The sequence below is a fragment of the Haliotis cracherodii genome, unplaced genomic scaffold (assembly GCF_022045235.1).
Source record: "Haliotis cracherodii isolate W230 unplaced genomic scaffold, xgHalCrac1.p SCAF_41, whole genome shotgun sequence".
NCBI classification, from domain to species: domain Eukaryota; kingdom Metazoa; phylum Mollusca; class Gastropoda; order Lepetellida; family Haliotidae; genus Haliotis; species Haliotis cracherodii.
Genome location: NW_027266299.1, coordinates 872,501 through 881,534, shown reverse-complemented (window position 1 = coordinate 881,534; position 9,034 = coordinate 872,501).

The following is a 9,034-nucleotide window of genomic DNA, read 5'->3' as shown; positions in this document are numbered from 1 at the left end:
GGTGTCACAGTGATGATACCGACTGTCACAGTGATGATACCGACTGTCACAGTGATGATACCGGGTGTCACAGTGATGATACCGACTGTCACAGTGATGATACCGGATGTCACAGTGATGATACCGACTGTCACAGTGATGATACCGACTGTCACAGTGATGATACCGACTGTCACAGTGATGATACCGGGTGTCACAGTGATGATACCGGGTGTCACAGTGATGATACCGACTGTCACAGTGATGATACCGGGTGTCACAGTGATGATACCGACTGTCACAGTGATGATACCGGATGTCACAGTGATGATACCGGGTGTCACAGTGATGATACCGGGTGTCACAGTGATGATACCGACTGTCACAGTGATGATACCGACTGTCAAAGTGATGATACCGGGTGTCACAGTCATGATACCGCTGTCACAGTGATGATACCGGATGTCACATTGAGGGTACCGGGTGTCACAGTGATGATACAGGGTGTCACAGGGATGATCCCAGGTGTCACAGTGATGATGCCGGGTGTCACAGTCGTGATACCGGGTGTCACAGCGACGATACAGGATGTCACAGTGATGATACCGGGTGTCACAATGATGATACTGTGTGTCACAGTGATGATACCGTGTGTCACAGTGATGATACCGTGTGTCACAATGATGATACCGTGTGTCACAGTGATGATACCGTGTGTCACAGTGATGGTACCGTGTGTCACAATGATGATACCGTGTGTCACAGTGATGATACCGTCTGTCACAGTGATGGTACCGTGTGTCACAATGATGATACCGTGTGTCACAGTGATGGTACCGTGTGTCACAATGATGATACCGTGTGTCACAGTGATGATACCGTGTGTCACAATGATGATACCGTGTGTCACAGTGATGATACCGTGTGTCACAGTGATGGTACCGTGTGTCACAATGATGATACCGTGTGTCACAGTGATGATACCGTGTGTCACAGTGATGGTACCGTGTGTCACAATGATGGTACCGGGTGTCACAGTGATGATACCGTGTGTCACAGTGAAAAGAGGTGTGTTCGCTGCGCAATCACGTTTACCATTACCACTTTGCGATCCCTGTCCTTTTTAAAAAGAATAAACAGTTATCACTGAAACACATACAGGCCATTAATAACGATGTGGATAGCTGCGTCCCTTAAATAGAGAATTATGGATTCGAAAGCTAGGTACACCATAAATATGATTTTTGGTTTGGTGAGTTCCACTGATGTGATAAAGGATGTCTGTTTGTTGTTTAACGCCACACTCAGCAATATTCCAGATATATGGCGGCGGTCTGCAATTAATCGAGTATGGACCAAACAATCAGGTGATTGACATCATTTGACGCATTTAGGATATGATGACTTGCATCAAACAAGTCATCAATCCCGTTAGTCGCCTCTTACGACAAGCAGCAAGATCAATTCTAACCCGGATCTTCACGGATGTCCGGGACTATCGGCGCCATTGATTTTTAAGGAATGGAGTTACGCGTACTTATTTCCCTACTTAAAACACATCCTAACTCTGACACTTTGAAAAAAAAAATATTCGAAAGAACTGTTTCCCATACATCAACTGTCCATTCCTGAAAAATAATGGAGCGATCAAACAATGAAATGACATCACATATGTGTTTTAATGTTTTTAAAGACTACACCGACAGGCTGTCATATAATTTATATACTTCTGAAAGCATTGTTAAACCAAGTCATTCACTAAATGAAATTAATTTAAAATGACATATAGAATATCGGACGTTAAGCACGTGTATTAGTTATTCCATGCTGATGGTGTCAGTCTGGATTCAATATTGAGGCTGCCTGTGGTTGATTCCATTGCGTTGTTCTGTTAAGCATGATGGATTTTTTGGGGAAAATCTAGTACTGGTTAGCTGCTCTTGTGTATATATTAATATATAACAATGGCTATTCAGACATGTATGTTTGTGTGTTGTTTAACGCTGCTCTCAAAAGTATTTCAATTTCGTCACGGCGGTCTGTAAACAATAGGGACCCGTGAAGATCCAGGATAGAATAGGTCTTCACCAACCCATGCTTGCCGTAAGATGCGACTATGTTTATCGTAAAAGGCGACTAACGGGATCAGGTGGTCAGGCTCGCTGACTTAGTTGATGCATGTCGTCGTATCACAATTGCGTGAATCGATGCTCATGATGTCAATCACTGGATTGTCTGGTCCAGACTCGATTATTTACAGACCGCCGTTATATAGCTGGGATATTGCGGAGTGCGGCGTTAAACAAAACCAAAACCAAAAAACAAAACAAACTGTTAACAATAGGAAATATGTTTGCCCTAACCTATTGTCCTGGTTGAAAGGGAAGACACCCATGGTAAATGGGAAGACAATAGGGGTGATTAACTGTAGTCTGTGGTAGAATAGGGGGCAAGGGTGGCCCACTCGTCTAAGGCGCCGCGATTCGCTGTGCAGAGTTGCGTTCCTTGGGCATGCCAGAAACCAATGATTGTGGGTTCGAATCCCGGTTCGCCACGATTATGTTTCTAGGTTTATGTTTCACAATCATAGGTTTCTGGCGTGCCCAAGGGACGCAACTCTGCACAGCGAATCACTGGGCCTCCCGTGCCCCCGAAATGTTTTGTAATGTAAAGTTATAATATTTGATGATGTACATGTACAATCATCTTCAAACACATTTACAGGCCAACAAAGGGGGATATAGCACCGGTATACTCAACTGGAGCTTTTTTTCTGCTTTTCACACGTTCATTCTGTTCACTGAGGATACTTGTGTCGAGGTTGCGATATTTCCTTCTCTTTGGTGAACCAGCCTGAATGTCTCAGCATTGGGCTGTTCCTTCCTGATGGTTAGATCAGGCTTCCTCTCACTCCGACCTTTGGTCTTCAGATTTTGTCAGTCAGTGAGTGAGTGAGTTGGGTTTAACGCCGCTTTTAACATTATTCCAGTTATATCACGGCGTGTCAGCTTAATGTGGGAGGAAAGCCCAAAGTGATGCAGGTCTCAGACGTTTACCACTTCGGTCAAAACCACGTGCATGGGTATGGTGCTGACAAACCTAGCAACATAATCGGGGCGAACCAGGCTTCGAACCCACAATCATAGGTTTCTGGCGTGCCCAAGGGACGCAACTTTGCACAGCGAATAGCGGCGCCTTTGACGACTGGGCCACCCGTGCCCCCTTTCAGGTTAGGGATAAATTTTTGAATGACATTGTCCTTGAAATCACCTTGAAGGTTGTGAGTATCCCGATCCGTTGTGATACAGCTGTTGGTAGTGTTGACTGTGGCCGTTAATAGTGTTAACAATTTAACAAATTTACAAAAATATGTTTTCATTATGAATAACTACAATTTCTGAAAACAATAGAACCTGGATCACAAGATACAGTGATTCATGTGATGAGCAAAGGCCCACGTGGTCGGGGTACGATGATATGCAATCAACCATATCACCTAACTTGAACCCCTAACTTGACTCAATTACCCACCCCGTGATAAGCATTGGAAGCTAGAGGTCAATTCTATCCTGACATTCCCCTTGAGTAAAAAAATGTAAAATGAGTCAAAAATGGTGATTATGTATATTCCGATCAGACTATCTGAAACTGAATAATGACGTCAGTGAACATTTGAAGAGCTTAGAGCCATAAGGGCCAATGTCATGTGGAGTCTGTTTTGAGAAAAGTGATGAAAACATGTATTTTAATGAACATTTTTTACCGATAAATTCCTAGACAGTAAAGCATTCTTACAGCAGAGATATAAATGTTGTTATAAAAAAAAAATTCAAAAAAAGGAAATAAACTTACGTTTTTAATTTGTGTAAGGATGGAAAGGGCCAATGTCTGTATGTTGGCCCTTTTTTAACTTGTGAGATTGATAACCTACCACTGAAAGTACAAACACTTAATATTGAAGTACTTTTAAATGATTTAAACTAATGCCAACTTTGTTGAAATAGTTGAAATATAATAATGAGGTGTCCAAACTTTCAAATCTCTCTCAGACAAACAGTCTCAAACACACACGGAAGTGAGAGCTGAAAGGGACAAAATCTAGCAAAGTGACTTTGGCCCTTTTAGAACTTGACTTTGGCCCTTTTATAGAATTTTAAGTAGCTATATTTCAAAAACGCATCAATGAAAACATACAATAGTTTTTCTACAGGTAGACAAGAAATCATAGATGTTATTTATGCATTAATAAGCAAAAAAGGCCAAAGTGCATTTTGGCCCATTTTAACTCTAAGCTCTTCATTTTGTGCTGACATGCTCAGATTGACTGGTTGATTCATACCGTGTGTCTCTTCTCACGTGAAGGTGTTTGTTTGTTTGTGTTGTTTACGCCGCACTCATCAATATTCCAGCTATATGACGGCGGTCTTTAAATAATCAAACACATCAAACATAAACGTCACGATGCAGCGACGTCCAATCAAACTCTGAACACCTGTCGCGTAGCATGTCACTTTAATTTCATTACTTTTATTTAAACGTTCATTCAGTGTTTTAGGAAGTAAAAATTGTAACAGAAGTGGTATGGTAGTGTGGGCTGTTGGGGAATAAAAAAGTAGGAGGAGCGTTAGATGATGATGTGACGTTACGTTTTGATTGTTTGTTGTTTAACGCCGCAATCTGCAAAATTCCAGCTATATGACGTCGGTCTGTAAATATTCAAGTCTCGGCAATATAATCCACTGAGTGACATCATGAGCACTGTTCCATTCAATTGGGACGAGATCCATTTTGCCGCGTCTTACAACAACCATATATTGCTAGAATCAGTTCTAGCTCGCAATCACCACGGGTGACATTTTATGCGAAACAGATGGGCAACCAAAGAGGAAAGGTAGCGACAAATCAAATGTACCTACAATGATAAATATAGTTATGATGAAGAGAAGACACGGTGCAAATTCAACAGTAACCGTCGTGTTTGATGATTGGGATACTTGGAACAATCACAGCAAGAAAAATCAGGTGGCTGTATCTTTTTAAAAAAATATGTTTAATTAACTGTTAAACCCATCTGAAAATCACCAAGAATGTTGCTAGTCTGGTCCGGCGAAAATCCGAAGACGATGCGGATACAAAGGTTTCCAGTGTTTCTTATAAATGAAGTTCATTTGGGTAAATCAGCTGCAGAAATTAGGGCGATGGGGTAGCCTAGTGGTTAAAGCGTTCGCTCGTCACGCCGAAGACCCGGGTTCGATTCCCGACATGGGTACAATGTGTGAAGCCCATTACTGGTGTCTTCCGTCGTGATATTGCTGGAATATTGCTAAAAGCGGCGTAAAACTATACTCACTCACTCTAACTGCACAATGATGTCAGTTTAGGCTCTGTTAATTACAATCAATATAGCACATTGACTATCTTAAACCAGTTTAAAATGGCAAAAAGTGTTCGCGCTTGATAATGTTTTGTGTCACGAGTAGTGAGTGTATGAGTAAACGGTTAACGTCACATCTGCAATATCGTGACGTGAAGGTATACATTGATAATGAATGAGTTAAAATTTTATGTCGCATCGGCAACATCTTCCCGAGGCAAGAGAGTTAACTGACTATAAAAGTCCAGTTTCCACCCTTGCCGAACTAGACTGGTATTATGAAGTTAGATTTTGGCTGGATTCACGAGTCTATGCATAGTCCAATCAAAATCGCGCACCGAAATCGAAATCCGGTTCGTAAACTGTCGTGCAGATTTCGGTTGATTGCAGGATTTGCAAAGCATGTGCACCGCCAACTCGTTGTCAGCAGATATTTTCCAAATCTTTTCATGTTTTTAATCAATGTGCTCACGTGATTTGATGCATTTCGCGATCTAAGACCCGTTTTATCACAATATAGATCTTGATTATCGATCAGATCGTCCTGACTCGGCGCCACCGTTTTGTGTGAAACAAACGCAAGTGGTCCATAGGAGGGGCTTAGAAGGGACATAACTGGTAATAGCCACTGGTGGCGCTACGATCGAGCCCAGTAATTCCAGCCTAGTTCGGCAATGGTGGAAACTGGACTTTCAAAGTCGGTTAACTCTCTTGCCTCGGGAAGATGCATCGGCAATAGTTCAGCCATATCGTAACTAGCACAGGTTAATGATATCTGAAATACTGTCGACGATGGACAGTTTAATAACTAGGATATCACTAATTTGTATATACAAATAGTTTTGGAGCATTAGTTGAAAGCAAATATAAACACTGCTAAACACTTCTAACTGCACAAGGGGAGGTCGGGTGGCCTATTGGTTAAAGCCTTCGCTCGTCACGACGAAGATCCGGGTTCGATTCCCGCCATGGGTACAATGTGTGAAGCCCATTTCTGGTGTCCCCGCCGTGATATTGCTGGAATACTGCTAAAAGCGGCGTAAAACCATACTCACTCTAACTGCACAATGATGTCAGTTTAGGCCGAGTTCTGCGGACTTAACCAGACGCATGCGTAGTTATGAGAAACAACCAATTTTCCCAAGCGCATTAACCTATTACACGCGCAATAAACGGTGGGTAATTAGGTAGCGTGACCTTTAGGTACAGACGATATTCATCAGGCATATGATTTGAGGCGGTGTGATTAATAACAAGTCATAGCTCACACTTGCAGTGCTCGTGGAACATAGGAATCGATGTCCACATGACAAGGGTGTGCACTCAGGAATGCGGACAATGACTGACGGTCAGCAGAGTGCTGGTGCTGAATTTTGCACTTAGGTCAAGGCGATAAGGGTTTGTTGTCGGCAAGTCTTGTTGTCGGCAAGTCTTATTAGTCTGTCAAGCCTGTTGTGTCGTTGTTTTGCAATTGATTGTTTGATAAACGTTTTTAGTGTTTTGGACCGCCTCCGTGGTCTAGTGGTAGAGCGTCCGCCCGGAGAGCGGAAGGTCCGGGATTCGATCACCGGCCGCGTCATACCAAAAGACGTTAAAAGATTGTACTTGTTGTTACCCTGTTTGGCGCTCGGCATTAAGGGGCTAAAACAAGGACTGGTCGGCTCGGAGTCAGTATACTGTGTCTGAGTGGGGTATTCATGTTAAACTGCGGCATGGTATCTCAGTGTGCTAGCACTATAAAACGGCATCAGTCCAGACTAGTACAAGCAGCCACACACACACACATGCACGTCGTTATATAAGTGCAATAATCTTGGACGCGACGTTAAACCCCATTTCCCCTCACCTTTTAGTGTTTTGGCATTATGTCGCAAATAAATGAACCAATTGTTGCTTCACACTTACTTGGATCATCTCTGTGGTTGAAAGAATGTTTTTATTGTTGGATGAACGGCCTCAGTATTGTGACAAAAGGAACATTTTGTCATAACCTATCCTTTTGATGAAGATCAATGACATACAACTTATAGCCTTTTCGAACTGGAAATCTTACAGTTTAACAATTTACTAAATTTACAAAAAATATGTTTTCATTGTGAGTAATTGCAATGTTTCTCAAATGTTTTACTGATACGTCGCAAAAAACGTGTAAGAGGATATGTAATGGTATAAAATAATTTGTTTTTAGATTTTTAGGGTATACATTTATTATATAATATTTGAACACTTTTCCAGCCACACGACGACATGGAACACCAGAAATAGCCATAGGGAATCTAATCGGTTTCATTTGACATAACGGGATAAAATAACATTCGATGCCTCCAGACGAAGTAACTCAGGATACAGAAAACACAGAGGCGACTAAGGGGATCGGGTGGTCAGACTCACAATCTTGGACTCTATCATGTCATCGTATCCAAACTGCGTAGATCGATGCTCATGATATCAATCACTGGATTGTCTGGTCCAGACTCGATTATTTACTTACCGCCGTCATATAGCTGGAATATTTCTTAGTGTGGCTTAAACAACAAACAAACAATCAAAACAAAAGAAACATATCATTCTTAGTCGCCATTAGCGTTCGGTGAAGTGAGAAGTCATGGTGCATCCAAGGGTGATTAACAACGTAACCGCTGACAATGCATCATTTGGAGGAACACAATTACAAAGTCATTATCTTCCTTTTGTCCTGGTCCTCTCTGCCGCTGTTTCCCTCTGACGGAAGCAGAGTGACACGTGACTCGGGGCGTGAACACATGTTTAACTAGAGACAGAAAACTCTGATGGATAAGAACTTCTTTATTCCAAGAGTGAGTGAGATGGGTTTAACGCCGCTTTGAACAGTGTTCCAGTCATATCACGGCGTGTCAGCTTAATGTGGGAGGAAAGCTCGAAGTGATGCAAGTCTCAGACGTTTACCACTTCGGTGAAACCCACGAGCACGGGTATGGTGCTGACAAACCTAGAAACATAATCGGAGCGAACCGGAATTCGAACCCACAGTCATAGCTTTCTGTCGTGACCAAGAGACGCGAATCTGCACAGCGAATCACGGCGCCTTACACGACTGGGCCACCCGTGCCCACTTATGGCAAGAAATAGCCTAAAATCTAGAAAACTTGTAGAATTTTATATTTCGGTGGTTGTGTTCTTGAAAGGACGGAAAACTCTCAGCGTCAGTGTGGGACGGTGCTCATTATATCAATCACTAGTTTGTCTTGTCTATGTTTACACTGGAATGTATTGCCAAACTGCGACGTTAATTAACAAACAACATCAAACAAATGCGTTGTGAACATTTACCGACTTTAAAACCTCACGCTTTCAATGAAACCATTACCATAGGAATTAACGGGTTTTCACTTTTAAATGGACTACAGAAACGAAGTATACCACACAATGAGTGAGTGAGTGAGTGGGTTGGATTTAACGCCGCTTTTAACAGTATTTCAGTTATATCACGGCGTGTCAGCTTAATGTGGGCGGAAAGCCCGAAGTGATGCGGGTCTCAGACGTTTACCACTTTGGTGAAACCCACGAGCACAGGTATGGTGCTGACGAACCTAGAAACATAATCGGGGCAAATACTATACAATGAAAACCCTGTTACCGTTAATCAGGATCATCTTTTCATCCATACAACTGGACATTATACCGTAATTATGAGTTGTTAAT